At 45.8% G+C, this 12997-nt stretch overlaps 1 protein-coding gene across 4 annotated transcripts in view; it reads left to right on the forward strand.

Moving 5' to 3' along the window:
* Positions 1-12997, forward strand: part of SPR (G protein-coupled sex peptide receptor) — a 352892-nt gene that overhangs the window by 45169 nt on the left and 294726 nt on the right. For 2 of the 4 annotated variants that reach the window (XM_077668286.1, XM_077668284.1), the window contains exon 2: positions 8234-8313. The gene's annotated coding sequence lies outside the window, so the exon portion shown is untranslated. Of the gene's footprint in view, positions 1-8189; positions 8314-10805; positions 11251-12997 lie in introns of those variants that run through there. The other 2 variants (XM_077668285.1, XM_077668283.1) reach the window with 2 other exon arrangements.

A 12997-nucleotide genomic window follows, 5' to 3' on the forward strand; every position in this document is an offset into this window, starting at 1 on the left:
CATAGCAATGACATTCTCTTGCGCAGATTATCCCTTCACGGTATTCGAGGAATAGCACTTAACCTTATGTGATCATCTCTTCGCGAAGGAAGTCGGTGCGTGCACCTTGGTAACAGGCAGTCCTCTCATTAAAACTGGAGTGCCACAGGGCAGCATGTTAGGACCGTTTCTTTTTAATGTGTATTAATAACATTGTAACGATTGACTGGAAGGCTAAACTTATATTATCTGGCCCAGATAAAAATCATCTTGTAGCACGGTAAAACTGGCCTTCTGGCTTTCACAGTGTGACCGACTCAAGGTGAATCCGACAAAAAACGAAAGTAGTTTGTTTTATTGCCCGAGAACAGTAAACCTGAAAGATGTTATTCAGTGCCAAGGTGAGGAAATTGTAGTCGTAAAAGAGCATAAAAGTTTTGAAGTAACGTCTTCAGAAACATTATCTAGGGATGCACACATTGACAGCATCTGCGCAAAACTTTGCAAAACAACCGGGGCCTTACAACGTTGCCTAACAATTCTTCCGCTTAATACCAAACTCCAAATATATCAGGCGCTTTTCTCCTTTATGTATTGCAGTTTGGTGAACCTAACGACAACAAAGAGTACCATTATTAAGATTCACATGTTACAAAAAAGATAGTGCGCAACATTGGTAACACTGATTACTTTTCTTCTATGGGCAGATATTTCCTTCATTACAATATGATATACACAAATAATATCAATGAATGTGTTATGTTGCGCTCGTTTTATTTACCATCAGCACCTTTAAGACAAATTATTTCGACAACCGCATCCTTACAACAGAATATATGTAACGTTCATACACGCAGTACTGATTTCATTTTCTTTATTCATTTATTTCACAGAACGATTCTGGCGGATTTACAGGCAAAAAGCTGTTCCTCACAACTTAAGAGCGCCCATAAAACCACCAACAATACCATAGGTGATGACTCATCCAGAAACAATTAAACAATATAAAATGCTATGCATACATTAGTTGATTAATAAAAACAAAGCTAGTAACAAAATAACAAGCTATACAACAACTACAAATACAATGAAAATTGTATATACACAGCGAACAACTGCACGAAAAATCAAATCTAAGTTCAAAGGAAATTATACTGAATGAATTACGAGGCAATTGTGTCATTAAGAAGAGCAAAAGGCATATCAGTAAACACCCACGAATAAATTTTCAGTACCAGTAATAATTATGGCGAAAGCTTTGTTTCTGTACCAGTTAGAAACTACAGTCCGCGAAAGAGAACCTCCCATTAGTTCTAAAGAAATATCAGCAATTTACAACCGCAACCTTACGCCGCTGCGACAGTTTTTTGGCACTGTAGATTTTGCGACATATATTTTGTTTCCTTTATTAACCTGACTTTTTTCATCTCATTCTGACTATTCAAGCACGTGCAGTTCTCAAGTCTGTGTGTTTTGTTTTTTGCTACTGACTGTGTATCTTGTGTTTGATTTATATTATTTGACTTTCTTAGCTATTTACATAGAGAATCTAATATATCTACGATTTCAGATCTCTATATTACTACAACACTGTATACAGGTCCTAGATCAAACGAAATTTGACACGTATACATCTTTGCTATATATTTTATGCTTTCATGTTGTTTTAGATTTGTGTTTAGTTACTTTGTATGATACACTCTGCCTTGTATGTATTGGGGCCTGGGCCTGGTCAAGCTGACAATAGTAGCTTTTAGGCTAGGTGGCCCACCAGAATATTTCTGGAAAATAAAGAATTGAATTGAGCATGCAAACTTATCTACTACGGGCCGGATCCGTCGACTTGGGTTTAATGTTCCATTTGTTCTATTTTTTTAGAAAGCCAACCTGTAGCGGTTTTTCGAAGCGTGCCACTCTGTAAAAGTGGCGATATGAAACGGCCAATTCATATTCTTATCAAAAGTTGTGTCATGCATTACATGACGTAAAAATGCACTGTGCATGACAACCTTGATGCTAATACACGCAAGATGAAGTGCAATGTCCCTACAGGCACTCAGAGACTATTTCACGCCGTGATTCTAGGTTTGCAGGACACACTGCTTACTACCGAGAGCTAAATGTTTACAACTTTTCGTCACTGCTTTGAGCTTGCACTGCAAATAATGTGTCCTGGGAGACAAAGCGAATAAGCACGCGTATCGTTGTGATAAACGTCGAAAGGCAGATGCAGCGCACAACTGTGTGTACCAACCTTCTACGTGTACGCCATAGAATGCGGAAATCGGTGCAATACATCTTTGCGGAGCACTGCGAAGCATTTCACCTTCGCAAGTCAACAAACCGCCGCAGTAGTCAAGAAAAGCCGCATCGAGGAGAGGCCACCGTGAAAGTAGCCAACAGAATGCATAGTTATTACCATCATTATGAGCGAACCCGTCTATGTTTGGACTCTTTGCCTTTTCTAGCGGTCAGGGCTTCGACGTGTCAATGGGCCCTCCGAAACTGACTGAATCGCTCTTCCTGCTCGAGGCCTCGTGCAGGGTTAAGTTTTTTGTGATGGGTGAAAATAGAGGATACTTTTTAAGCTTACATTTTTGTTCTGGCGTGTGATGACGTGCGTTGTCTGCGAGGCTTAAAGAGAAAGCTTAAGTAAGCAGATAAAGGAAGAGAAGAGGTGGTCGTTATGACGGAAACCAACAGTCACCGAATCCAATGAGCATATGGGATGTTTTTTTTTTATTGTGGTGTTGATCACTTCGAAACTAATAGTTTATTTATTTTATCGCTTTAACGTAATTAATAAGTAAGCAGAAGAAAAACCACATACCACCGGTGGGATCTGAGGTCGTGGGTTCGTATCCCTCCGGCGTCATGTGGTTGTTATTTTTCTTTCTCAGCAAATACCTTTAAGCCATAAAATAATTGCATTATAAATTTATAAGTAATCAACAGCGTAAATTAAATGAATACACTTTGATCCCTAGTTTCGGTGACTGTTGGCTTCCACCATGAGTGTTAACTGGCAGTCATTGCTAGCAAAAGTTTGGGAAGACGTCACTTTCAAGAACATTAAAGAGGATACTGGAGACAGCTTCATCAGATTGTTGTTCCCAATAAAAATTGATTCCTTGGCTATTTCATGGTACGTAACGTTTGTCCGAAAAAAGAGGCGTGCTTACGATTAAGAAACGAATTTAAAAATTTTCCCGCCATTTGATCCAAAGTCGTGACACTGAGACGGACTGATAACCGCCGAGTTGAAGGCAACGATGCTGCACCACAGCCTATGGGATCCGCCAGACAGTGGGGTGTAGACGCACGCAGTTTATTCGCAAAATCGGCCTGTGAGGGCGACACCTGTAATTTGTTTTCGTTTTTTTTTTTGCTCTGTTTATAAAAGCTGTGTTTTCGGCGAGAATGTCTTTATCAGGTGAGAATGCCGTAGTCTATCGTTGCAGACCAACCTCTCTTTGTCATCAGGGTCCATCTTTTTCTAGTGCGAAAAACAAATTAACAAAATATAACCAAGAAATAAACGATGGCTCCATTTTCACTTCGCGCATTCACCAGTACAGAAAATAGAATGACGTTATGATTTCCGTGTGAGGTAAATAACAGAGGGTGACAGGCTTTGTGTTCCTGTGTATCTGCTGCAGACATGCGGACTACCTGTGCAGTTTTTGTTAATTAAATGTTTAAGTTCATTTTTACATTGCAAATTGTGGGATTTCACGTCCCGAAGCGAAGCATGGCCTATGAGGGACGCCGCAGCGCAGGTTTCAGGAATAATTTCGACCACGTGGCCTTTAATTTGCGCTCACATCGCACAGCACAGAGGAGTTTTTTGTATTTCGGCTCCATCGAAACGCGACCGCTGCAGCCGAGACGGAAACCGCTAATTTGGTTTGGGATCAGGACGATATTGCGGGTGCACTGCGAAATCGGCAAGCTGCTTTGAGGACTTTTGAATCAATCTGTGGTTGTGGGCTCTGAGTCAGCTTTTCACCCCCAGTAGGATCGACAGGCCGCGACCCTCCCGCTTTGTTTGTAAACCCGTATCTGTGACATGAGCCCTCCACTACGGCACCTCTTTCTTCCTCTCTTCTTTCACTCCCTCCTTTATCCCTTCCCTAACGGCGCGGTTCAGGGGTCGGCCGAGATGTGAGACAGATGCGACGCCATTTCCTTTCCCCCAAAACCAATTTTCAATTTCGAACGCCAAAGCTACAGAGCCAGCGCCGCCGGTAAATTTCCTCCCACGCTGGTATCGAAACGAATGACACGAAGGAATCAGCTGGTGGGTGCTCCAGCGTCGCTTCGGAGCATTCCGTGGATGCCAAGGATCGAAAACAGAAGTAAGCACAGCTTTACATTTGTATTTATGTGAACAACCATGATGGTGAGAGGAAAAGCACAATTCGACTGTAATTTGATTGGTGGAAATCATATCAATGTTTTATCTGTTGACAATTTGGCGTTTTATCAGCGCCCGAGCTACAGCCCCCCCCCCCCCTTCCCCCCCAAAGACAACGGCCTCCTCCAGTCGATCCAACCTCCTCTGCACCCACAAGTATCTCCCACTCTTCTCTGGCAATAGGAAGGACGTCGCGTGGAATAAAGTACTTAACGCGCCGACTTTCAAGAGCTCCTCCGAAGAAGCATCACCCGGGACGACCCAGGCCCGTCTTCTCTCATCCACGCCCGCACATTTGCGCCGGACGCATAAGAGCGGCGCATTTGTTTTTTTCCTCTTTAGTTCTTTCCTGTTGTTTTCTTCAGTCCTCTCTTTCCCCGCTACGACGGCTGCTCCGGCGTCGGATGCTGCGAGGCGCGAGATAATCTGTCAGCAGGAGCTCTCACACGCCACGCTCCCGACACCATATCGACCACAAGAAAACCTGGAGACCCCCGTCGACCTCACCACGCCAAACTCAAGAAGGCCCCGCGAGAGAGAAGAGAGGGCTCGCTGAAGACTCCTCGAGCGCGCCGCTCCAGGAGAGGGCTACTTTCCCTCCTTCTCCCCTCTGTCTGGAAAAAGGGGAGGCAGAAAGGGTTGCAGGGACTTGGTGCACAAACTGAGGGCTCGTACGTCTACCACCCTCTTCCCTTGTGGTTCTCTGCGCGCGCTGTCCGCAAGGGAACCGACACTTGGGAAGCGGAGTGAAGGCAGCACCCTGTCGTGCCCGGCTGCCCCCTAGCTGTCGACCTCTTCAAACGAGAACTCCATTTTGAGACTGCCACCGACACTGAAGCCCATAATGCTCCATTTACATGTCGCCCCCCCCCGTTTCTACTCTTCCCATGTTACGTGATCTGTAGCCTAGTGGTAAAAATAAGTGACTTGAATAAGACCGGAGTCTAGCACGATGTTGAAATGAAGTTGTTAGAGGCTTGAACTTGTCTTTCATTTCTCACGAATTTTGGGGGTTTTTTTTCCTTTTTAGTGACGTTTCAATCTAAGTTTTCGATCTTTATCGAACCTTGCGAGCATGCTTCTAAGCCTATGATGCGTTTCAGAGACGGCGGGATAGAATTTGGTCGCTTTTATATAAGTGATATTTTTTATCTAAAATAGCCCAGCCTCTTCAGACAACATGTGCCTGCATGACTTTTATACATTTTTTTTTCAGTGACATCAGCTGCAAGTGGAATGTCGGGCCTATTGAAGTAGCGCACGAAGAGCACAATAATATTTGACAGCAGTATGCAGTTGGGCTGATTGGTGCCGCCTCTAGAAGATCATAATACACAAACATGGGACAGAAATTTATAACATTTTTTTTTCTCTCGTCGTGCTGCCTCGCTGCCCTGTGAGCTGGCATTCGTCCCTGCGGATGGAGTTATTTCATTTTCCCTGGCAACTCTGTGAACTTTGACTAAACAGGTATAAATCAGTCATTCCATCACGTTTCACGCGACACTCGCGGTAATGCAGAATGTGCTACGTCAGCCGGCATGGACGACGGTGGCGCGGGTGAACATTCTCAAGTTTAGGTTAGAACATTAATACTGCTCAAAAAAGATTGGACAGGGCTGCCGCCATAGCTCAGTTGGTAGAGCACGGTACGAGAAATTATGAGGTCGTAAGTTCAGATCCCACCGGAAGCGTGTGGTTGTTTTCCTTCTAGTTTCTAGCGATTCTTGAAGGTATTGGTGAGCGCTACCAAAATACGGAAAGGGACGAACACACAAGACAAGCGCTTTCTAACAACTGTTTATTATCTGAAGGAGCATGCCTATATACACATATTAACGTCAAGTCATACACAGAAGAGGGAAGAGCACACGACGCTGACAAGAGCGATATGAAGGAAAATATATAATAATAAAATATCAACACGTGCCTGTACAACAGCCGAAGATTGCTATTCCTGAGGTAGTTTAATTCGGTTCTCCCTAGCATCACCGAAGGGGAGCTGATGCATTGGTTATCTGGAGCAACGTGCATAGCGAAAGCTTCGATAATTTCGCGTTCCTGTCTGTTTCTGGCCCTACCTATTACCTTGGTGATGTTTAGCATCGGGGTGCATTTGCAGTGTGCGCAATGTGGTGCCAGGTTTCCTGATTTCGCTACTTGCTCGCATAATCTTTCGTGCTCGCTGAGCCTCTTGTTCAGGCATCTACCCGTTTGCCCCACGTAGGTTCGTTGACAGCTAAGTGGAATGCTGTAAATGACGTTTTCTTCACACTCTCGATAGGTGATGTCGTGTTTGACGTTGCACCCAGGTTTCTTTTTGTGGTCTTCATTCTCGTTGACCTTTTTGCACATTCCAATGAGCTTATAGGGAGCTGAAAAAACCGCCTCAACTCCGTACTTGTTCGCTGTCTTCCTTATTCTGTGGGAGATGTTGTGAATGTATGGCATCACAACGGGGCGTCCTTCACAGCAAGCGAAGAACTGCTGCTACGCAGAAGACTGTCAAAGCGAGAACCGCTCCGCTGGCCACACGTTGCAACGGTTTGTTACAGTCGCTTTGGTACTGTGGTATGCCGTTGCCACTGAGTGCCTAAACCAGGCAGAAACGCCTGCCCTCCGTGTGTTCTGATAAGAGCGCTAATTTCACTGGGAAATGCAGCACAATTTACACCTTGAGCCCACTAGCTCGTTTTCTGCTCGTGCAAAGTTTAAACTTGTCTTTTTGGTTTGTTCAGCAACCTCTTCGTGAATGACTATTCCCAATTGTGTATGCTACGGTTTTGAACTAATAAATTGACTTTGGTTAAACATTAGCACTGTTATGCTACTGATTTATGGACGATTTGCAACAGATTTGAAACCGATTTATGGACGTAGGATGCACGCTCTGGTAGCAGCTGTCACAGAAAAATTAATTCCTTCCGGAGCCTGTGACACACGCATAAGTCAGTTTACTCCCTGCGAGGATTTAAACAATGGCTTGTGCGCTCGTTGCATTCTTTTCCGCGATAACACGCTGTGCTATACAGATAGTGTTCACCAACTTCATTGCAGAAGCTTTGAAACATGTTTCGCCTCAACCGGAGGCTCATTGGCGCTGAAAGCGCGCATAAAGCCTTGGTATTGTGGTAACATTTCTCTCGTTTCAAGTCTGACAGCGGTACTGCGGTGGTTCAGCTGAGCATGGTGCAAACAAGTAATCGTCTGCACCGAGAAACTGAAAGCCGCCAGCACCGGGCTGCCGCCGAGAGGCTATGGTGGCGCCATCGGAGGACACGCGCACCTTGCACCGCTCGCCTGGGCGCCTTGTGCACACAGAGCAGATGGTGCAGCCACCACACTTCGGCGGACACTCGGCGTTGGTGGCTTTCACTCCCTCGACCTCGTCGCGGAGGATTCCGGTTACCCACCAAGTGCGGTCTAAGCCCGGAAGTGCCGTTGTCAAACTTGGCACGACACCCACACGCAAGCGGCTCCAAACGTTAACGACCCTCTGATTCAGGCAGGAGGTTTATTCAAAGGTGCTAAGAGAAAGTTGCAGGGCACTGTATATCGCACTTCTTATTTATCAGCGCTCTCTTCGGCAGCGCTCATATCGAGAACCGAACACAAATTTCTGGTTAAAGCGCTTTCGAAAGCAGCGCTCATAAAAAGTCGAAACATGACACCGACTGACACTTTTAAATGTAGACAAACCCCCACAGCGATATCCGACCTTTTTTTTTTCCTGTAAGTCACATATAACCACAGCTGCCTCCTCAGTGACATGATTGGTGACGAGTGACTATTACTATTATAGTGTGGCTGGCATTAAACTTGACATTCCTGTTTCAGTGCTTCTTCTGAACTTCCATATCGTCTTGCGGACACGTGCTTGGAACGTTCCGGCTCCGTGCTGTACTCCCTGAAGCGTGGTAAGCGAGTGCCTTTTCTGTTTTTCTGCAAAATTAATTCCGACACAAACCCCAAAAAATCGATATGACTTTTCTCATGACTTCTCAGGAGATGAGCAAGATTCAGACGCAGGCGTTCACTTTCTCGGCATTTCAAACCGCATCGAGTTACGTTTAGCTGCATTTGCCCCAGTTATTGTAACGTTACTGAACTCAGTGGTTGTTTGTAGGAACAACTAGTGAATTCCGGGGACGCTGAAGTCATCAATATTGTGGTAGTCAGTGTTGGCAGGTCTGCTGCGACGATAAGGTGCACTTGAGCGCTGGCGCCGACCAAGACCGAGAATGCCGGTACAAAATCATTTGCGATTTGTTATTAACGCTGTGCACTGCTGACCTTGAGCTCATTTTCATGGTAACAAGGACTTTGGGCCTCTTGCAAGGCGAAAAAAATGGGTCTGTGCCGTTTTAGCAGTTCGTAAAAAGTGATTCGCGAAACATCGAAAGCGTAGCTCGTAGTAACTGCGTGCCTTAAAGTGTTGGTCTGAGTGCGGCGTGCGCCGACATCTGCGACTTCGATGAGTTCTAATGTGCGTAGGTCTGCGAAGTAGCAGAGCTGCGGGCAATGCTCTCACCGCACGGAAGCCACGCAGTGCGTAGACGGCGGCGTTCACCGGTGTTGCAACGGCTTCACTTCTGTTCGCTTGCTTTGTTGAGCTCTGAATTTATGAGGGAACAGCTGGCGAACAAGTGCCGACGCGGAAAAGTTCCTCACTGCACTCTGATTAAAGGTTGTGGGCTGTACAGAGCAAAAGTGACAGATGGAGCTCTTAAAGTTCCCAGCACACGGAAATGCTAGGCTTTATAAATAACATGTCATTCCGATATCGCCAGCACTGAGGTCATGAACTGTTCATCGTATGGACACAGCACATGTATTTTTAAATGAACCTGCAGTGGTTGACACCAGTACTACTTGGGAGACAGCGATGCTTGGGCACCAGCATGGAACAGTGTAAGAGAAGTACTACTTCGAGAAATTCCTACAATACGACGCGAGAGTGTGGTGCACTGATGGTTACATAGGGTTCAACACCTCAAAGCTACTCGGGGCATGAAGGACGCCGCAGCGGAGTGTTTCGGATGATTTCGACCATCTGGGGTTATTTAAGGTGCACTGGCATCGCACAGGACATGGACCTCTAGCAATTCGCATCCATCGAAATGAGACCGCCGCGGCCGGGATCGAACCCGCGTTTTTCGAGTCAGCAGCTGAGCACCATAACCAATCAGTGAGTGCAGCGGCTGTGGTCAAGTGAGATTTCAAGGAAAAGTAGCGATCGTCACTGCTTTACTTTCAGTGACGTATGCACTCTGTGGACGAAAACGCGAACGGGGGCCGGAAGTAACGCAACACCGCTATTTGCGCCTGAAAAGCCCGAACAAAACTCTCGCGTTCGACAGCTGGGCACAAGACGTGAAATGTTTAATGTCTCAAGGGAGTTCGCTTAGTTTTTGGTTATTCTAGCCGTCGCATTTCTACCCTACGACCGAAACTGCTGGAATATTTAGGAACAACAATCCATTAGCCATGTAAACTTCGATTAAGCCAGTCTTATTCACTAAATGAGCGGAGGACTGGATTATTTGCCGTGTTTGTTGGGCGAACTCACTTAAGAAGCCTCACTCGAAGCATTCTCCTCTGCAGCTTTCTTATCACACTCTTCTCCTTGTTGCAAAGCATGGTTTCTTTCCTGCTCCTTTTTGTGTCACTCTTACTTGTCTTCAAACGCAGCCATACTACGGTGCCCTATATTGCTAGGAATACCAAGATTTTTCTTTTTTTTTTTGAACAACGAATACATGACAAGGATGTGCACTTTTCCCTTCTAGCCATTTCACAGCGCTAAGGCGCTAACTGTGTTACGAGCAGTCATTGACTAGTGGTTGTAATATAGCACCCCCTTAACCCCAGCTCAGCGCTGTCTAACCTCCGGACATGACGTTGAATTACTGCTGCCTGTCTTAATCTTTACGCTTAAAGCGCGCACGTGGCTGATTACGACGCATGAAACAAAGATGGAAAGTGAAGAAAGCCAGCCCCCAACTGATGGAATGCAGCCAGCAGAGATGAAGAGCAGAGGGTCATCAATGACAAGACCGACGAGAAAACGCCTTAAGAAAACGCGCTCCACTCGAGGCGTGAGCAAGCGACGGCATCGAGTGGGTCGCTCAAGATGCAGTCTCACTGAAATGTCCCAGCAAACGGGAAGACAGCTATGAAGACCGATGGCGTTAAAAGACAAATAAACGTCCAAATCTTGGCATGTGCCCGAAAAACCGCAGAAACTTTGGAGTGACTTACCGACGCAGCTGCCAATGACAACTTCCAGAGAGGGAGAGAGAGAAAGAGCAGGGTAAAGAGAGTGCAAAGCGAACGGTTTTGAAGGGCGCCGCAGAACTGCTGGAAGATCTGCGCTGCTCTCTCCTCCTCCTTATTTCGCGCTATTCCGAGGGCGACTAAAGACCCAGCTGTGTGCATTTCGAGCACTTGTTCTTTCACGTAGGACTCTAACGCCGCCGCGACGAAGACGTCGAGCGACTCATTCCAGAAGCAGCGGGCACGCTGTTTTTGTATTACGAGACGAGCGGATTTGTCTTGCGCCGAGCAGAAAGGAAAACCGCGCCGTCCGGAGAAAACCGCTTAGCCGCGCGGTCGCCCACTGAGCAGTGGAAGAGAAGAAATCCACGCCTCGATGGTTTTCGTCCTGGGCTCGCCTCAGTGGAAGACAACGGGCGTGCTCTGGTGCAGCGACAATGCCCACTGTCGCGTGTGAGTGTGCTTGAGATTGTGCAGCGCCCGTCGCTCAGCGTGGGTGCCACGAAAGGAGAGATGTCCGCCATTATGATCGTGTCCTGCGCTGCCAGCACCGCCGGCGTTCCCGCGACGGCGCAAACGTGAGCACTGATTATTCGCCTGCGTCTTCCTGAATCCAGAACGTAAATTTGTGCTTTTGGGGTGAGAAGGTAAAATGCTGACCTCCTAGGTTCTTTTCACTCTCCCTCACGCGCTGCGCTGAGGCGCGGCTGCTGCCACAGTGCAGGTTCGTCAGGCGTTTAACTCGACCGGTCGGAAAATGGGGACTCTCTAATTCTGCGAAAGCTTCGTAACTAGAGTGGGCGTCAGCGAATTGCCATCAATTGGAATTGGAAAGAGTTGGCCTCAATTGATGAGCTTATTCTCACGAAAGAGCGCTTAATTGCGAGTGGCTGATGCTTCGGCTATCGTGCACCATCAGCTAGAACGAGTGAACCGCCTCGCGGGAGCCAAGCCAACCCGAAGCCGTACTTTTTTTCCACTGCGCCACTTTTGAGGCGTGGTTGACACCATTTCAGCAAAACGACAAGCTTTTTCTGCACACCATGCTATGTTTTGAGCTCCAGAGGACGCGATATTGCGTGTCAGGTTTTCAAACTGTTTCTCGTACTTTCTTGAGCGCCGCATTAGGACTAGAGTAAGGGCAGCTGAGGCGCGAGGCCTTGCTTTACTATGCAGTCACCTCTGGAGACCGGTCGCTCACACACACGTGGCTCTGAATGAAGATATGTACGGCCGCGACCAACTGGGAGCACTCCGACGCACGTATATTTTTCTCACATTTCAAGATTAGGCGCAGCGTCAATATCATGAGATGGCCTTGACACTGGCAGAGGACAGCTTACATAATCGGAGTAAAATGTGATTTATGCACATACTTGCAAAACTAAAAAATTGAAATACATCGTGACGCCACCCTAATAATATTATTTTTTCAAATGGCAGATAATAGACTTGCGAATGCAGGCTGGAGCTCAGCTTTAAGCAGAATGTTCGGGCTTTGTTATATACAAAGCCATTCCACGCCTAGCAACTACAGGAGAAAAAAAAAGGATTACCTCAGATTGAATATCTGCCCAGGCGACATGTCAGTTACTGCAAAATCCTTACACGGCAATAAGTGATATTGTCGCTTCCTTTCTTAGTTTTTTCGAGTGCATGAGGATTTCAGCTGAGGATTCTAGCAAAATGCGTTATATATTTAGTCATTCATTGATTCCTTAATCATATGTTTTGCCTTTCATTAACGTCATCATCAGCCTGACTACATTCACTGTAGGGCATAGGCCTCCCCCATATCTCTCTTATTCGCCCTGCGCTGTGCCAACTGCGGCCGTCCTATCCCCGCGAACCTCTGAACTTTCTGCCGCCCCTCCCTGCGTTCGCTTTCGCTTGGAATCCATTGCGTTGCTCTTGAGGACTATCGGTTATCTCGCGGTTTGCCTCCATATTATTATTATTATTATTAATATTATTATTATTATTATTATTATTATTATTATTATTATTATTATTATTATTATTATTATTATTATTATTATTATTATTATTATTATTATTATTATTATTACTCTTATTGTTATTATTATTATTATTATTATTATTATTATTATTATTATTATTATTATTATTATTATTATTATTATTATTATTATTTGTGAGTCTGTTGAGCAGCGTGCTAAGGCTCGTGGATAGCCATGTGGGAAAACGGTGAGATTAAGGAATGCTTCATGTAACTCAACGGGGGAAACATAGCTCGACATTTGGAATCGGGCTTTGTGCTTTGCGGCTCTAGCAGCCTCCAAAGGTAATCTAGAACAGATCCCA

Source organism: Amblyomma americanum, chromosome 6, assembly GCF_052857255.1.
Source record: "Amblyomma americanum isolate KBUSLIRL-KWMA chromosome 6, ASM5285725v1, whole genome shotgun sequence".
NCBI lineage: Eukaryota > Metazoa > Arthropoda > Arachnida > Ixodida > Ixodidae > Amblyomma > Amblyomma americanum.